Genomic DNA, 20,060 nt, shown 5'->3' with positions numbered 1-20,060 from the left:
AACTAGGCATCAACTGTGCAATTTGATTTTCCAGCATCTTGTTGTGGAGAGTAATATTCTCAACCTTGACAACAAGGTTTTGAATAGAATTTGCCATTGAATCATTGGTCTGTTTTTGATTAGTGATAAAATTCTCCATAAGGTTTTCTAATCTTGAAACACTTTGTTGAATTGAGGGTGTCTGTACTGGATTTCCTTCCCCATTAATGAAGTGATTGGACGGACGGAAATTAGGTTGCTGATTGCTAGTTCCTTGAACTGGGTTATTCTTCCAAGAAAAGTTAGGATGATTCTTCCAACCAGGGTTGTACGTGTTGGAATATGGATTACTCTTCTCTCTTCGAGGAGTGTCATAGAAATTATGAGAAGCTGCCACTTGTTCAGTAGTATCTTCTTCTTCTCCAGTAAAAATTGAGGTACAATCTACTGCAGTGTGCCCTTGTTCCCTACAAAGGTCACATACTTGATTTGTAGCCACTGAATTAACCTTAGCTTTTTCCATCTTGTCTAACCTTTGATTAAGAGTATCAAATTTTGCTAAGAGTAACTCAATATTGTTCACTTCATATCGCCCCGGAGTTCCTTTCCTTGCTGTGACTTCTCTTTCACTGTATTGGCTGTGATTTGAGGCTACATTTTCCAAAATAATCATGCAGTCATTAATAGGTTTCCCCATGAAAGATCCTCCAGCTGCTGAGTCTAATATCATGGTGCTTTGTTGGTCCAATCCTTCAAAGAAAAATTGGATGGTAAGCCAACGGTTGAAGCCATGTTGTGGGCATGCTTGAAGATATCCCTTGAACCGCTCCCATGCTTCATAAATAGTCTCTCCAGTGCCTTGTTGGAAATTAGTGATTTTCTTCCTCAATTCTTTAGTTTTAGAAGGAGGAAAGAATTTCTCTAGAAAAGCTCTTTCACATAATTCCCAAGTTGCTATCTTTTCTCTAGGCACTGTTCTTAGCCACACCTTTGCCTTATCTCTCAAGGTGAGTGAGAATAAGCGGAGTCGCATTCCATCAGAAACTTCATCATCAAATTGCTGGGTCTCACAGATTTCCAAGAACCCCTCTAAGTGGTCATTAGGATCTTCTGATGGTAGTCCTCCAAAGGTGTTCTGTTTGAGCATATTCACCAGAGAAGCTGGTACAGTAGCTCCAGTTCGCATCTCCCCTCCAGGTATCCCACGAGCTACGGGTGCAGAGTAATCCCGAAGCGGTAAATTATCTCGTTGTGCAGCCATGTCAAATTCTCTAGAAAGGTTTCTTTTCCTTCTCAGGAGAGTTCTTTCAATCTCAGGATCAAGTGGTGTTGGTTTCCCAAGACGTAGAGATCTCTTTTGCATTAATCCTAAGGCACTGCAAAAAAAAAGAAAGTGACCCGTGAAATTTGAATTGGAGAAGTAAACACTAAAAAAAAAATTATTTATTTATTAAATATTTTTTTTTTTATTTTTAAAAAATTCGAATTAAAATAATTGTAATTTAAATCAAGAGACGTAGTCCCCGGCAACGGCGCCAAAAACTTGATGTATGAAAAACCGCAAGTGTACGGTTGTCGTCAAGTAATAAATATCGAATCACAGGGACTACGTGTTTGACCTAGAATTACTAGTATTTTAATTTGAATTTTAAAACAGATGGAATTTCTGTTTTGATATGATAAGATCAGATTTCATGGTAAAAGAGATAGTAATGCAATTAATGAATAAGATAAAACTTTAAGATAAGATAAGGAGATTTCCGGGAATCTAGGGTTCGCACAAAGAGTTCCAACATTATTGAATTATTATTTTCATTAATTAATTCTATTCCATCTTGAAGGTAGTCTTAACCTAATTTAATCCTTGCACCTTCTCAGGCTACGAGGACGTGTTTAATTAAAATTAATCCCTACTCTCGTGGTAATTACGTTCAATTAAACCCGTTAAGATCTTTGTCAATCTATTGCTCCTCGAAAGCTTAAATCTACTCTCGTGATTTAACACTCAAGTCTATTCCTTTAGGTTCCGATAATTAGGTTCTCCTCTCAGTTCATCCCTAATTATCTATGATTATGAAAATTAAGATTAATTGTTTATCATAATTATAATCAAGTTCTCCTCTCAGTTCATCCTTAATTAATGTTATTATGAAAACAATAATATTAAAGTTCATATATAAAATATAAAAGAACAAATCAAGAATTGGAATAAAATTAAGAAACTGAATAATGCATTAATAAAGAGGTTCTCAGAGGCTAAGCCCTGATCCCAGAAAAAGGGAAACTACTCACAGGAGTTCATAGTAGTTCTCCAAGAAGAAAAGAATAAAAGAAAAGTAAACCTTAGAGTCGATGGCACAGGCGCCCAACCTTCTCCAAGTGTCAAAAACTAGAAAACTGTCTCTCCGAAAACAAAAGTCTTGTTCTAGGCTAACCTCATCTAATTTATAACCTAAAAGGGTAAAAAGGTAAAACTACCAAGATAAAAATTACAAAAATAAAAATAAAACATAAAACTTAAAAAGCTGGGACGCGAAGTGAATCACGGCCGTGACTGAGAATCACGACCGTGATCTTCTCTGGAGCACATCTATGAAGGGTCAGTGGCGTTCACGGGTGTGATTGGGAGTCACGGCCGTGATTTTCTCTGGTGAATCACGGGCGTGATTTAGAATCACGGCCGTGATTTTCCCTGTAGCTCAGCATTTCCTCTTTAATTCTTAAATCTTGATCCTGCTCAGAGAAAACACAACACATACCAAGAAAAGCATAAAATAGGAAAATGATATAAAAATTTATTAAAAACATGAAAGATATGCATGATTATGCTATGAATTCTTGTGAATTAAAGTGCTAAAATACGAGTAAAATACACAACATCACATACCTTAGCGAGTATAGAAACCATTCTATCCTCTTTGTGAGAGTTATACACACACTCAAAACATCTATTTGTTGTAAAGCCTGAAGTGGCTAGTTGAAAGAATACTTGGTGAACCAGAAGTGGTTTTAAAATACTAGTGCTGAAGAGTGAAGTTGGCGAACCAGGAGTGGTTGATAATACTTAGGGAACCAGAAGTGGTTTAAAAATACTAGCGCTGACGAGTGAAGTTGGCGAACCAAAAATGGTTGATAATACTTGTAATCCGTTGTGATTAGTGGAACCCTTCAGTTGAAGGATACTGGACGTAACTCAGGTCGAGCGAACTAGTATAAAAAACTTTGCACTTTCTATCTGTTCTCAGAGGCAATTTTTGTTTAAGCTGATATATCATATTGAAAACTTCATCCACTACTTATTTTCACCGCAACTATCTTTAAATGGAAAATACTCTTGCTTAACTTATTATTTTAAGAAACATCTTTCTTGTGCATACGATAAACTTTCAGACGCAAAATATCTTTGTTGAGCCAACCTTGCACAGTTTTTAAAGTGTTCAAAATAATATTTTTACTTGAAGAAAAAGAGTCTCTTTGCGAAAATAGTTTGAAAGTTCCTTCGTTCACACACACATTCAACCCCCCTTCTATGTGTTTTTCCGCTAACTTCAAAGCTTGGTGCCTAAAGCATTATGTAAGCTCTCCCAAAACCTAGAGGTAAACCTTGGGTCTCTATCAGAAACTATACTAGCAGGAGCTCTGTGACACCTCACAATCTCACCTATGTACAACTTTGTTAACCTCTTCAAAAGATATCTAATGTTGATAGGGATAAAATGGACAGACTTCATAGACTTCATTAGTTTATCCATTATAACCTAGATAGAGTCTAGATTCTTTGCAGTCCTAGGTAATCCAACCACAAAGTTGATAAACCATGGGCCAAGGGCCCAATCACTAGAGCCATGATGATGAGGTTCCACTTGGAAATCCTCAAGAATTCCCTCAATGCTCCTCGGTTCCTTGGAAGAATGACAAGGAATGGAAGCTCCAAGAAGCACCAATGTGACTCTAGCTTGCTTCTAGCTAAGTCCGGAAGAAGGGAGAATTTTCTAGCTCTACAAGAAGAAGATCTCAAGTAGGGTAGAGTTAGAGAAAGGTGACTTTCGGATAGCAATTTCTATGGAAAGAAATCTCATCAATATATGATCCAAAAGTGTCACAATACTCGGCCAAGGGATGATTTATAGGTAAAATTAGGTTAAGGGTTTAAGTTGGGTTCACCTAGAGTTAAGTAAAACCATGGTATGGTTAACTTAACTCTAGGCGCCAAAATTTGAATTCTAAAATTCAAATTTTGGTGCCAACCGGCCACCCCCCCATGTGCACTCATTTAGCATGTAATTAGGAAGCCATTTGAGTTGCATTTCGGATCACACCTTGTGCATGTGTAGCACATGGCCGAAATGCACTCCAAATGTGCTTCTAATTACATGCTAATGTAGATTCACATGTAACCTAAATAACCCTAAATTCACATGACCTCTAAATGAAATTCCTACACTATAAGGCCGGAAATACAAGGCCCCAAAGGAAATTACAAGGCACTAAAGCCCAATCCTATGCTAACCCTAATCTAATGGGCTTGAGACAAAGCCCAACAAAATAAAGTGGTGGGCTTTCCTTGGGCTTGGGCCCACTCTTCATGCATCATCCTTGCCATAGCCCTAGTAGTTGGGCCCTTAGCCCATGGGCCTCCTCCATCATCCCCTCCCTCTTGAAGAGGATTTGTCCTCAAATCCAAAGCATCCTCCTCTTGTGTGGGTAGTCCTGTAAAAAGAGACAAATCAGAAACATTGAAACTAGAACTAACACCAAACTCAGAAGGGAGATCTAGAACATAGGCATTATTATTGATTTTCTTAAGGATTTGGAAAGGACCATCCCCTCGAGGACTAAGTTTGGACTTTCTTTTGGAAGGAAACCTATCCTTCCTAAGGTGGAGCGAAACCCAGTCACCTTCCTTGAAGATAACCTCTTTCCTACCCTTATTATTATATTTTTGGTATTTTTCAGTTTGGGATTGAATATGAGTTCTAACCCTCTCATGTAATTTCTTGACAAACTCAGCCCTAGATGTGCCTTCTTTATGAATAAAGGAAGCAACATCGGGTAGGGGTAATAAATCCAATGGAGTAAGAGGATTAAAACCATAAACAATCTCAAAAGGAGACATGTTAGTGGTCTTGTGAACCACTCTATTATAGGCAAACTCCACATGAGGGAGATAGTCATCCCATGACTTTTTATTGCCTTTGAGGATTGCCCTCAACATAGTCCCTAGAGACCTATTGACTACCTCAGTTTTCCCATCAGTTTGGGGATGACATGTGGTAGAAAATAGAAGTTTAGTTCCTAACCTTGCCCAAAGAGTTTTCCAAAAGTGGCTTAGGAACTTAACATCTCTATCTGAAACTATAGTTTTAGGTAACCCATGAAGTCTCACAATTTCTTGAAAGAATAATTTAGCAATGTGACTTGCATCATCCACTTTGTGGTATGGAATAAAGTGTGCCATTTTGCTAAAACGGTCCACTACCACAAAGATGGAATCTTTTCCTCTTTGGGTTCTAGGCAATCCAAGGATAAAATCCATGGAAATGTCTACCCAAGGAGAAGAAGATATGGGCAAGGGGGTGTATAGCCCATGAGGTTTTGTGGTAGACTTTGCTTGTAAACAAGCAATGCAACTACTACAAAACCTTTGGACATCACGTTTCATATGAGGCCAAAAGAATTTCTCTCTCAAAAGTGAAAGAGTTTTCTCCATTCCAAAATGCCCCATGAGCCCACCCTCATGGCTCTCCTTAACCAAAAGTTTCCTAATAGATTCTTGGGGTATACAAAGTTTGTTTTCTTTAAAAAGAAACCCCTCAGAAATATAGTAACCTTGGTAAGGTTTTTGAATATATAAAGAATAAAAGTTAGCAAAATCAAGGTCTTTCTCATACAAATCCTTAATGTCATCAAATCCTAGAATTTGAGAACCTAGGATATTTAATAACACATGTCGTCTAGACAAAGCATCAGCCACTACATTTGTAGAGCCCTTTTTATATTTGATGACATAAGGAAATTGTTCAAGGTACTCAACCCATTTTGCATGCCTTTTATTTAATTTATGCTGACCCTTCAAATATTTAAGTGATTCATGATCACTATGAATGACAAATTCCTTGGTCACAAGATAATGTTCCCAAGTTTGAAGGGCACGAACTAAAGCATATAACTCCTTGTCATAGGTAGGGTAGTTCAAGGCAGCCCCATGAAGTTTTTCACTGAAATAAGCTATGGGATGACCACCTTGTAACAACACAGCTCCTATGCCAAGTCCAGAAGCATCACATTCTAGCTCAAAAGTTTTAGAAAAATCAGGCAGAGCTAGAACAGGTGCTTGAGTAAGTTTATGCTTTAGATCTTGAAAAGCTAAGTTATGTTTTTCCGTCCATTCAAAGACCACATCCTTCTTCACCAACTCATTGAGAGGGGAAGCTAATGTAGAGAAGTTAGGAACAAATCTCCTATAAAAGCTTGCCAAACCATGGAAGCTCCTAACTTCACTTACATTAGTAGGAATAGGCCATTCTTGGATGGCTTTGATTTTCTCGAGGTCGACATGAACCCCATTTTTGCTTACCACAAATCCTAGAAAAATAACATTATCCACACAAAAAGTGCACTTGTCCACATTGGCAAACAAGTTATTGTCTCTAAGGACAAGAAAGACTTGCCTTAGGTGATCCACATGGTCACTTAGACAGTTGCTATAGATTAAGATATCATCGAAATAAACAACTACAAACCTACCAATGCAATCCCTAAGGGCATGATTCATCAACCTCATGAATGTGCTAGGTGCATTAGTAAGCCCAAATGGCATTACTAACCATTCATATAATCCAAACTTAGTCTTAAAAGCAGTTTTCCACTCATCACCCTCTTTGATTCGAATTTGGTGATATCCACTCTTAAGATCTACCTTGGAAAATATGGATGACCCATGCAATTCATCAAGCATGTCATCAAGCCTAGGAATTGGGTGCCTATATTTTATGGTGATGTTATTGATGGCTCTACAGTCACAACACATCCTCCATTTTCCATCTTTTTTTGGCACCAAAATAACAGGTACAGCACAAGGACTTAGACTCTTTTGAATCCAGCCCTTCTCCAACAACTCTTGTACTTGTTTCTCTATCTCCTTGGTTTCTTGTGGATTAGTCCTATAGGCTGGTCTATTTGGAAGACTAGCCCCAGGCCCAAGATCTATTTGATGTTCTATTCCCCGAAAAGGAGGAAGTCCAATTGGGCCTTCCTTGGGAAATATATCATCAAATTCTTTTAAAAGGGTTTGAACCACAAGAGGTAAAGAAGGTTCCAAAGAAGAAGTGGCAGTGCAAGTTAGTGTTCCTCGACACATGAGGATATGAGAAGATGGTTCAATAAAGAGAGAAGTTTTATGTACAAGTTTTGGTTGAAAACTCGCTTCTTGAACAATCTCTAGAGAGGGAACACTGGGCTCTCTAGAATCCTCTTTTTCACTATTTTTTAGATCTTTTTTTTTTCTTTTCAATTTTTTTGTTTTTTTCTTGCTCACGTTTGGTCTTCATTTGAACTTGATCTTCCATCACTTGTGAAGGTGATAGAGGATGAAGAACAAACTTCTTACCCTTATGTGTGAAAGTTATTTTATTAGTTAGACCATCATGATAAGTTTGTTTATCAAATTGTCATGGTCTACCCAATAAAATATGACAAGCCTCCATAGGAACTACATCACATTTAACTTTATCTTGATAGTTCCCTATAGAAAACTCTACTTCCACTTGTTGGTTGACCACCATATCCCCATCATCATTAAGCCAATGAAGTTGATAAGGTTTTGGGTGGGGAGTAGTAGTCAAACCCAACTTTTCAACCATCCTAGTGCTACAACAATTGCACCAAGATCCACTATCCACTATGAGAGAACAAGCTTTGTTTGAAATGTTACATCTTGTATGAAAAATGTTCTCTCTTTGGGATTGTGTATCACTAGGTTGGTTATTGAGGACCCTTCTCATCATAAGAAGTTCCCCATTATAAGGATAAGTGACCTCACATAATTCTCCTTCACTTGCTTCTTCTTCATCCTCACTTGAAGATGAAGAAGTAGTAGCTTCATCTTGGCTACTATAAATGTCTTGGCCCCTTAAAATTATAACCTTCTTAGTAGGGCATTGAGAAGCAATGTGGCCTCTCCCAAGACACTTAAAGCATTTTATGTCACTAGTCTTAGTGCTAGTGTGTGAAGTGTTTGTTTTTTTCTCTTTTTCCTTTTCTTTTCCCTTGTCTAGGTTTTTAGAGGGAAAAGTGTTTTTAAAATCATTTTTCTTGTCTTCCCTCTTGTAGTCAACCTTAGAATAAGATGATGAGTATGAGCTTTTAAATCCTTTTCTCAAATTTTGCTGTTCAACCTTGATGCAAAGTTGAACCAAATCATTCAAATCCCTATAAGGGAGAAGCTCCACTTTATCTCTTATTTCAAAAGTTAATCCACTTAAAAACCTAGCAATGGTAATGTTTTCCTCCTCCCTAATGCCAGCCCTCATTAAGTATAACTCCATCGTTTGTCTATACTCTTCCACAGTCATATTTTTTTGATGAAGTCTTTTGGAGCTTGTTGATAAGCTCCCTAGTGTAGTAAGAGGGTATATGCCGCCTCCTCAAGGCACTCCTTAATTCATTCCAATATTGAATTGGAGGATCATTATGGAGACGCCTATCTCTCACAAGAGAAGTCCACCAATACATGGCATGACCTTGAAAACTTAAAGTGGCGAGGGAGACTTTTCTTTTTTCACTCACTTGGTGGCAAGTGAAAATTTGTTCCACCTTCATCTCCCAATCTAGGTACCCCTCCACATCATCTTTTCCATGGAAATAAGGGAGATCTACCCTAGATTCCCTTGACTTGGGGGTCCTATGAACTCTTCTAGGAGGTTGTTGATAATGATCTCCTAAAGCTAGACTATCATCATGCATTGACTCTCCTAAGGTTGAATTACTTTGGGAGCTATGTCTACTTCGGTGCCTGTGGTGTAATTTTTCTTCTTTCTCTTTTAATAAACGAATCTCTTCCTCTAAGAGAGCAAGTTGAGCCTCTCTTTCAATCTTTTCTTTAAGTTTTTGCTTGGCTTCTTGCTTCTTCCAAAGCTTAAGTGATCTTAATTCATGTGTTACTTTTGACAAGTCATTGTAATCACTTGAATTACTATCACTTTGAGGGGTAGAAAACTCTTCCATTATAGGAGAAAGTTGCTTTCTAAAAAATGAACTTTGAAAATCAATTGTTTTTATGCAAGGTTAAGACTAAGTACTAAGAGGATTATGTATACAAATTGAACTTTGGAGGGAGGTGAGCTACTAGGAGCCACTTAAAAACCAAGCCTCTTCAAGTAAAAATTACTAATCCCCTTTGTAGTTAATCTCTACCAAATTTTTTTCAATGAAAATATATGTTTTTGATGTTTTTGTGAACTAAGATGAACTAGTCGTATAAAAACAAATAAAACAAGTATTAAGCAACACATTAAACTACCTAAACGTGTCCTAGGGTGAGAGCTTGAGAGATACCAAAGATCAATCAAGGACCACTCCCACCAAGTACTAACGAAATTGTCAACTTAAGGAGAGATGGTTGTGTACCAAAGACACTTCCAAGACACTCCTTGAAATGGCCAAATACAAAGTATGAAAAACAAAGAACAAGTGGCTCAAAATAAAATATGAAAACAACCACCAAGAATTAGTGATAGATTAGTGACCAAATTTGCAACAAAATTTCAAATTAGTAAAAAAAATTGGTCACTAAATCCGTTACTAACTCTTTTATATATATATATTTTTTTATTATTAAAATTCAAGTACAATCTTCAATTGAATCTCCAAGAAGTCTTCACGGAAATGCTAGTCCAGCCACTTCAAATTTCCAGCCACAAGTGTTTGGTGTTTGATAGCCAAATCCGAAAGCCTCTTTTTCCCTTTCCTCCTCCTTTTCTTAGTCCTCTTTTGATGACCCTTGTAGAACTAGCTTCTAAGGAGATAGACTAGGTCAAGCATAGGTCACATTTGAGTTCCATAATGAATACAAACAGCACAAGTATGGAAAAGTTATAGGAAGGAAGATTAGAGTAGGAGAAGTGAATATAGATGACAAAAGACAAGATTAAACTAGGTCAAGGAAGAACAAACCTAAGAAAGGTTCTAGAATTGATTCATAAAACCAAAAACACTCAAGAAAAAAATGTAAGCTGAAAATTTTAATATGTGTAGACCCCTAAAATTGTCCGGGTCGGAAATAAGACTTGAAGACTCTCGAAGACCAAAGGAAAGTCAGCCGGAAGGACTCCTGGAAGACCCTGGAAGACCCTAGGATGATTATTCGTAGGTTTAGAAGTCATAGAGTAGCTTAAAATAAGGTTGTGGAAGGAATGAAGCCCAATACGGCCTCCTGGAAGTTCAGTACGGCCGTACTGAACAATTTGAACTACAATACGGCCGTACTGAAGCCAATACGGCCATACTGAAGTTTTTGAACTTCATTACGGCCGTACAGAAACCAATACGGCCGTACTGAAGTTTTTGAACTTCAGTACGGCCGTACTGAATTCAATACGGCCGTACTGTAGTTCAAAACTTCAGTACGGGCCGTATTGATGTCAGAGGCCGTACTGCACCTCACTCCTATATATAGGACGTCATTTGGACGTCATTCCACACTTTTGGCACACATTTGGACCTTCTTGTTGAGCATTCTGGGGTTTTTGAGCAGTGTTCTGCCCTAGAATTCTCTCCGAGAGCCGATCCGACGAAGTTCTTGAGTTCTGAGCGTTTAGCTTGAGAATTCGAACTAGTCGAAGGGAAATCTTTTTGATTTCCATAGTAAAGATTAATTTTTAGGGAAGGAGCGAGCGAGCGTGTAGTGGGAGGGAGCGCCAAAAAGCCTCCTAACATTTGAATATATAAAAGCACGCTTCAAAGGTTTCTTCTTCAAAATCCTTCCTTTTACTGCTTTCTGATTGTTGCATCGCATGTTTAATTTATTCCTCATGTAGATATCTTATTCATAGCCGTTTATAATAAATAGGGGTAATTTAGTAATTTTACATTATTATTTATGAAATAATCTGTCATAGGGAACCTGAAAGGGGCGTTGTGGGGTGCTAACACCTTCCTCGCACGTAACCGACTCCCTTACCCGACTCTGGTTGTAGTGGCCAAAGTTGATTTGCGAAATCAATTGCCTTATCCCTTTTTCCAATGTTTTGAGTAAAACATTGGTGGCGACTCCAAGAACCCTACTTTGCGAAAACCACTAATCCATGGAGGGTCTCGCTTGAGATTAACATGGATTGGTGAATCATTTAATAAAATTGTTAGTTCGACAAGGTCTCAGTTTGAGAATAAGTCGTTCTAACAATCCATCATTTACAAAACTTAATAAGAGTCCGACCATCGTCGCGAATGCCAAGGTCCATTTCGACGGGTGGCGACAGATGGCGACTCCGCTGGGGAAGCCTCGAGAGTCAATCCCATTTAGTGATGGATTCTTTTCAAAATAATAGTTTAAAATTACTTTATTACCCCTTACTTGTATGATAACATGCTTTATCTATTTAGCTTTAATAAATGTTGTATTTTTAAATTCTCGCAATTGTTTGAAATACAAACTGCACACGAACCTTTGCACACAACAGTTCCCTCTATACCCGGGGGCATGAGTGGTAAGCCATAGGGAGTGGATGTTAGAACGGCCGGTTGTCGAATGGGCCTAGGTGCCCGTAGACCGTTGTCGAAAAGCATCACTCAAGGTGATAACCATGAACTCGAGTTCGACAGTGTGTTGGAACTTTCCATCGACTTACGATGAGAGGGATTGGGTCCCTATAATGGGGGCACCTTGGGGGCCTCAGACCAGTGAGAACAGTTAGAACCACCTTGAATATGCACTTTTCTGCAGGATACCCCTACCTCGTGATTCGCTCGTGACTGTTCGTGGATGAGTGAATTGTTTGTGTATAGGTTTGTGTGATATTGTTTGTGCATTAAAAATAAACCTCGTGATAAGGTCTAAGAATAAACCTCATGCATAAAAATGTCATGACATGAGAGGAAAAAGACCATGTGTGAAAATATAATAAAAGTAAGGAGCATGTGCACCATTACCAATAAGACATCATGCATCATCGTAAACATTCATTTTAGGTTCACCAATACCCCTTGACGTGAGTGAAAGAGACCCACGACTATTGAGATTCTCCGTTGGGGAGAGGTCATAAGTCAAGGAGGGTGATAAACCTCCGTTTTTAAAAGGCAGCGCCTTAAAAATGGAGGGTTACCAAGCTCATGTCAAGTGTGTATTCATTCCATAAATAAACTAATTAGATTAAACATTCATTTTAGAAAGTGGCTGGTCATCTCTCTGTCCTCACGCGCGCACAGAAACTCAAGAAGATGGAAGCGGTGGAGGAACAAAATAGGAAGCTTACAGCCGAGCTCTCACAGCTCAAGGAGCAAATGGCGCAAATGATGGAACTCATGCGTCACCACAACATACACGGGGCTGAGCACAGTGACCATGAGTCCCATCATGAGGAGGAACACGAGCAAGACCCTCCGCGAGCTATACCCCTTGGGGCGGGGATTATGATTAGAGAGCCTGAAATTTCAAAAGATCAAGACCACGCTCTCGAGGACTGGTTGAGGGCTATGGAGGGGCATGTCGGAGGAAGAGTGGAACAAGGGCTGAAAAGTGGGAAGCTAGCTAAGCCTTCCCAATCATTTAAAGCTAAGAAGACCTTTGGGAAGAAGAAGGAGAGAGGAGTTAGCGCCATAACCATTTCCTCATCTTCCTCTGCTTCGAAGTCGGGAAGGTCGCAGTACAACCCTGTGAAGAAGTTTGATAAACTTTCGACCACATATAGCGACCTCCTACCGAAGCTAGTGCAAGATCATCTTCTAGCTTACATTCCACCAAAGAAAATTGATCCACCTCATCCCGATTGGTACAAACCGCAAGACAAATGTCTATACCATTCGGGGGCATCGAGGCATTCAACGGAGAACTGTAGAGCTCTCAAATATAAGGTCCAAAACCTTATCGATGCCGGATGGATCACCTTTGATTCGACAGCGCCCGACGTAAGTAAGAATCCTCGGCCAAAGCAGGAATAGAGAGAAGAACAAGCCATGATAGGGCCCCTCCATATTTTTCTTTTCTTTTGGGACTCATGATCAGTACCCGAGATCATGAGATCCTTTTCATGTAAATAAGGTTTTCTTTTTGTACAGTTTTTATACATATCAATAAAAAGGCATTTTTCACGCATCATTCTCTCATTTATTCTTTTCTCTTTTTCCCTCATTAACATTAATAATTCTAAACCTAAACAGAACCAATAAAATAATTATGTCTATAATTGTTCGCTCTGACCGGGATCCGAAAGTTGAGGATGAATGGGTTGAGCTGGACAGTGATGAGGAGGCCATCTCTCCGGATCTGCAAAGACTGCTAGATCAAGAAGCTCGTCTACTCCAACCGTGTCAAGAGAAATGGGAGACTGTGAATTTGGGGGCAGGGCCGAGAGATAAAAAAGGTCAACATTGGGACCCATATCAGTGATGAAATAAGGACACATGTTTCCGCTATGATTATAATAAAATCATTCTTTATTCTTTCTCATTGCTTCTTTTCTTGCTTATAATAAAATTCTAAACCACATTATTTTTAACCCTGTTTGAATAAACATGAATGAGGTTAAAATCATCTTAATAATAATAAACCCGCATCATTTTTATGTGGAAGTGTGTGTGACAACTTGGAGCACCTTCCCTTGGCCTCGACAAGTGCCATCATGGATAAAAAGAAATCCTTTAAAATAAAAGAAGCTCGGCAGGAAACCCAAAAAAGGGGCTGCGCAAAAATAAGAGCAAAAGACCCGCTAGGAATCCCACAAAAGGGTGACCTAGGCAAAAGTTAGGGTTGCAAAAATGAAAAAAAACAAAATCCATGATGGTACCACGAGCCGAATTCAAGAAAGGTTCAAGGGAAGCTATCTAAGTTGTCAAATCACAACGTCAATAAACAAAGATTTTCTTAACTTCATAAGTGTTTAATCAAACAAGCCTAAACACATAAGCCTACCTTGGCCAACCATTCTTACAAAAACCATTTTTGAAAAATAAATCCCCTCTAAAACACACTTCAGAACAAAAATATCTTTCCTTTCTTTGCTCTCTTGTCCCAAACGATTTTAGAATAATCTGGTGGAAGCATGGAGAAATAAATCATCACTGAAAATGGATCTAATCTGAATAATAAAATGGTGGAAGAACTGTGCCAAGAATTCAAGATCCAACACCACAACTCTTCCCCATATCGGCCGAAGATAAATGGGGCAGTCGAGGCAACCAATAAGAACATCAAGAAAATAGTGCAAAAGATGGTTGTCTCATTTAAAGACTGGCATAAGATGTTACCCTTCGCTCTTCATGGTTATAGGACTTCAGTACACAGTTCTACCCGTCGAGGTCGAAATACCTTCTCTAAGGGTAATCATGGAAGCAAAACTTTCCGAGGCAGAATGGGTTCAAAGCCGATACGACCAGTTGAACCTTATCGAAGAGAAACGGCTGAACGCCATATGCCATGGTCAAGCCTATCAGAGGAAGATCAAAAAGGCTTTTGACAAGAAAGTCCATCCTCGAGTCTACCATGAGGGAGAGTTGGTAATGAAGAAGTTGCTACCCGCCCAAAAGGACAAAATCGGAAAGTGGGCCCCAAATTACGAAGGACCATACGTGGTAAAACGAGCCTTATCAGGAGGAGCATTAATCCTCACAGACATGGATGGAGAAGAACTTCGATACCCAGTCAACGCTGACGTGGTAAAGAAGTACTATGCTTGAAGACGTTGCTTGCATAGGCCCGCTAGGATGAAAACCCGAAAAGGGCGTCCTAGGCAAAAGTTAGGGCAACATAAAAAGCCCGCCAGTACAAAGGTACTAGGCAAAACAAAGGCGAATTTATCCCCGCTAGGATACGTCCTAGGCAAAAATTAGGGGCAAAAGAATAAGATGCAAAAACAAAGCAAGGAACGATCACTTGAATCGAAAACCGAAAGGCGGTTCAAGTGATTATCTTCTAGAAGCAAGTGTCTTGCAGAGTCTACACTCCTGGCTCAGGCATCTCACCCGAAGCAACTAGGGGAACGTAAAGAGCAATAATTACAGATATAATTGTTAAGCCCAATGTATATAGCCTACCCTGGCCAGCCATTCTTCAGAAATTTCCTTCTGTATATCTTTCTGTAAAAACACTTGTGAATATCAATAAAATATCTATTCATTTCTCTTCTCTCTTGACCATGTGATTATGCCTCTAAATTGGTATTTCATAAAAATTGTACGAAATTCCTTTAATAATCGGTCAATAAAGAAAATTGGAAGGGTTCCTATAAAATCCGTAATCTCCTGCGTAAAAGGTTCACAAAAATATTCCCTCGCGTCGACGACAGAAATTCCTCCAAGAAGTGGAGGATAGGGAGAGCCATTCATTGTTTTTAAAAAAAAAAAAACATTAATAAAATAATTAAACTTGCATTTGTGCATCACACACACATTAGTTGCACATTCAAAGACCTTATCATGAGGCAATCGCATAAAATAGAAAAATAGAAAAATTGCTTGTGTATGACGGCAGTCAACAGAAAAAGCCAAAAAATGACAAAAAAAAGGCAAAAATACAGAAAAAGTCAAAATTCGACAAAAAAAGGCAAAAGATTTAGAAAATCAACCGCATCGTATAGAATAACTGAGCCTGGAGAGGCTTGCCGAAATAATACTCAATAACTGAGCCTGGAGAGGCTTGCCGAAATAATACTCGTACAAAATAACTGAGCCTGGAGAGGCTTGCCGAAATAATACTCGTACAGAATAACTGAGCCTGGAGAGGCTTGCCAAAATAATACTCGTACAGAATAACTGAGCCTGGAGAGGCTTGCCGAAATAATACTCGTACAGAATAACTGAGCCTGGAGAGGCTTGCCGAAATAATACTCCCTCATCACACAGAATAATTGAGCCTGGAGAGGCTTGCCGAAATAATACTCCCACAGAATAATTGAGCCTGGAGAGGCTTGCCGAAATAATACTCCCCAGAGACTTCTCAGCTCACTCTCATGGATCAAAATCCCCAGTAAGAGCTATCAAAGCAAGACCAGTAAAATTCCCCAATGGAAGCATGGTCGCCCAAACACGAAATATCCGAGCCAAAGGACTCAGACTTCCTCAGTGGAAGGTAGCTTTCCAACTCAAGCGATGAGTGAAGCTAAGCCTGCAGAGGCTTCCTAAATAATACTCTGGGATACGTCAAATCCTCAATCCACATTTGCCTACTCAGAGGCACTCCTTCAAAAAGAGGAAAAATCAAAAAGATTAATAATCATTCCCCAAGCGGAATCCAGCACTCAGAACATCAAGATCATTCGCCTACTCAGAGGCACTCCTTCAAAAAGAGGGAAAATCGAAAAAATCAATAATCATTCCCCAAGCGGAATTCGGCATCGAGCCAATCATTAAACGTCAAGATGATCCGCCTAACAGAAGAGGCCAATCAAAATCAACGACAGAATCCCCAGTGGATAACAGCCTACGCAGAGGCAACAAAACCGGAAAATCAAAAGAGTCACCCGAATAAGGATAACCGGGATACTCCACCAACGTCGAAAGGACGTCAGCCAATCATAAGGCACCGCTCACATCAGAAAGAGCATCTTTGTGTCTGCATCCCCAAGGAATCAGAAATTCCCCAGTGGGTACCAACTACGCAATGGAAAGTTGGGACACAAGAACTTATGAAATAACTGCACATCCCCCAGACGGATCCCTGCGTTATCCAGCCCTCAGCGGAATCAAAATCAAAAACAACCGTCGAAGCAGCATCGTGGACTGTGGAGACAAAATCATCGCAAATCCCTGGAAAGGGCAAACTCACGCTACCCCGTCGTCATAAACACGGAGGTATGCAGCTTCCGGCTCGGGTGTCGAGTGAAGCTAAGCCTGGAGAGGCAAAACTCACGCTACCCCGTCGTCATAAACACGGAGGTATGCAGCTTCCGGCTCGGGTGTCGAGTGAAGCTAAGCCTGGAGAGGCAAAACTCACGCTACCCCGTCGTCATAAACACGGAGGTATGCAGCTTCCGGCTCGGGTGTCGAGTGAAGCTAAGCCTGGAGAGGCAAAACTCACGCTACCCCCGTCGTCATAAACACGGAGGTATGCAGCTTCCGGCTCGGGTGTCGAGTGAAGCTAAGCCTGGAGAGGCAAAACTCACGCTACCCTGTCGTCATAAACACGGAGGTATGCAGCTTCCGGCTCGGGTGTCGAGTGAAGCTAAGCCTGGAGAGGCAAAACTCACGCTACCCCGTCGTCATAAACACGGAGGTATGCAACTTCCGGCTCGGGTGTCGAGTGAAGCTAAGCCTGGAGAGGCGAAACTCACGCTACCCCGTCGTCACAAACACGGAGGTATGCAGCTTCCGGCTCGGGTGTCGAGTGAAGCTAAGCCTGGAGAGGCGGTACTCAGCTACTGAGGTTGTCAGAAGCACCGAGGTATGCACGAGCCTGGAGAGGCGACGACTAATACTCAACCTGGAGAGGCTACTCAACAATTTTCCACCGGAAGACACTACAAGTCGGAAGGATGGCTTATTCCCCGGACAATTGGATCAACTCCTTTACTTGTCAAACGGTACACCAAAAAGCTGTTTGACTAAGTAAAGGGGGGGCAGCTGTAGACCCCTAAAATTGTCCGGGTCGGAAATAAGACTCGAAGACTCTCGAAGACCAAAGGAAAGTCAGCCGGAAGGACTCCTGGAAGATCCTGGAAGACCCTAGGATGATTATTCGTAGGTTTAGAAGTCATAGAGTAGCTTAAAATAAGGTTGTGGAAGGAATGAAGCCCAATACGGCCTCCTGGAAGTTCAGTACGGCCGTACTGAACAATTTGAACTACAATACGGCCGTACTGAAGCCAATACGGCCATACTGAAGTTTTTGAACTTCATTACGGCCGTACTGAAACCAATACGGCCGTACTGAAGTTTTTGAACTTCAGTACGCCGTACTGAATTCAATACGGCCGTACTGTAGTTCAAAACTTCAGTACGGGCCGTATTGATGTCAGAGGCCGTACTGCGCCTCACTCCTATATATAGGACGTCATTTGGACGTCATTCCACACTTTTGGCACACATTTGGACCTTCTTGTTGAGCATTCTGGGGTTTTTGAGTAGTGTTCTGCCCTAGAATTCTCTCCGAGAGCCGATCCGACGAAGTTCTTGAGTTCTGAGCGTTTAGCTTGAGAATTCGAACTAGTTGAAGGGAAATCTTTTTGATTTCCATAGTAAAGATTAATTTTTAGGGAAGGAGCGAGCGAGCGTGTAGTGGGAGGGAGCGCCAAAAAGCCTCCTAACATTTGAATATATAAAAGCACGCTTCAAAGGTTTCTTCTTCAAAATCCTTCCTTTTACTGCTTTCTGATTGTTGCATCGCATGTTTAATTTATTCCTCATGTAGATATCTTATTCATAGCCGTTTATAATAAATAAGGGTAATTTAGTAATTTTACATTATTATTTATGAAATAATCTGTCATAGGGAACCTGAAAGGGGCGTTGTGGGGTGCTAACACCTTCCTCGCACGTAACCGACTCCCTTACCCGACTCTGGTTGTAGTGGCCAAAGTTGATTTGCGAAATCAATTGCCTTATCCCTTTTTCCAATGTTTTGAGTAAAACATTGGTGGCGACTCCAAGAACCCTACTTTGCGAAAACCACTAATCCATGGAGGGTCTCGCTTGAGATTAACATGGATTGGTGAATCATTTAATAAAATTGTTAGTTCGACAAGGTCTCAGTTTGAGAATAAGTCGTTCTAACAATCCATCATTTACAAAACTTAATAAGAGTCCGACCATCGTCGCGAATGCCAAGGTCCGTTTCGGCGGGTGGCGACAATATGCAATGTCAAATCTAAACCGAGAAGACAACAATGTAGAATTAACTCCTTAATTGGCTTTTTCCATTCAAATTTAGGTTTAGCATTTTTTTTTTAATCAAATTTCTCTTGCATTTTTTTTTTAATCAAATTTCTTTTCAATCCTAGGAGTTGCCTTTTTCTTTTAATCAAATAGATTCACACAAGTCTCGGTCACACTTTTAGTGAAGTTCCAAAACCGGATTCAAAAATGAAATTCAAATACTAACCAAATTAGGTTAAAATGTAATGAACATGTAACATGCTTTTGATGCTTGGTTGGTCTTTGTAGCACATGCACGGTTTTGGCTCCAATTTCAAAATTCAAATTGCAATTCAAACACAATTTTCCAGCACACACCAATGATACAAGATCAAACACTCACGGATTGAAGAATTTTTTTTAAGACACTTTCAAAATTTTGGAAACCTAAAATTCTAGGAAAACTACTAATGATCTAATAGTAGTTCATGAACTCAAATTGAAACAAAAAAAAAATGATGAGCATACAAGGACTAAAAGGATCTCGGCCAAATCCAAAAAAAAATGTTTCAAGATGCAAATCAAAATTCAAAGAATCAACAAGCATAGCTAAGAAAGATGAACATAAAAGAACTACACAAACCTACTAGACATGGATTCCAAAACAAAAATTAAGACTCAAGTAATTTCAATGGCCGAATAAAATTCAAATAAGACTCAAACAAATCAAAAAGCTCATAAGCTGAAAATTCCTAATTAAGCAAAAGAGAATGGAGCATGATTCATGGAAGCAATTCAATGTAAAATGCATATATGAATCATTCAAGCATATGATACTAGATCCATCAAATTTTAAGACAAAATTAGATCTAGGAAATATGAAACTCTCGGTGACAAACTCAAAACAATGATGATCACAAGATGAACACAAGAACAAGTTGAACCACGGATCAAAATTCAAGAAGATGAACTTATCTCTTGAAGACCGAAGCTCTTGATACCACTTGATGAGGTTCCACTTGGAAATCCTCAAGAATTCCCTCAATGCTCCTCGGTTCCTTGGAAGAATGACAAGGAATGGA

General features: G+C 39.7%; 1 non-coding gene across 1 annotated transcript; it reads left to right on the top strand.

Moving 5' to 3' along the window:
• The first annotated feature begins 764 nt into the window (after nt 1–764).
• Nucleotides 765–871, top strand: LOC145958473 (small nucleolar RNA R71). Its single transcript, XR_014434314.1, has one exon. It is a non-coding gene; the product is annotated as a small nucleolar RNA R71 (small nucleolar RNA).
• The last annotated feature ends 19,189 nt before the right edge of the window (nt 872–20,060 follow it).

This window comes from Cajanus cajan, chromosome 5 (assembly GCF_000230855.2).
Source record: "Cajanus cajan strain Asha chromosome 5, NIPB_CcT2T_4, whole genome shotgun sequence".
Classification (NCBI taxonomy): Eukaryota; Viridiplantae; Streptophyta; class Magnoliopsida; order Fabales; family Fabaceae; genus Cajanus; species Cajanus cajan.
Note: the sequence above shows the minus strand (reverse complement) of the source record. Positions and strands in the feature narration are given on the sequence as shown.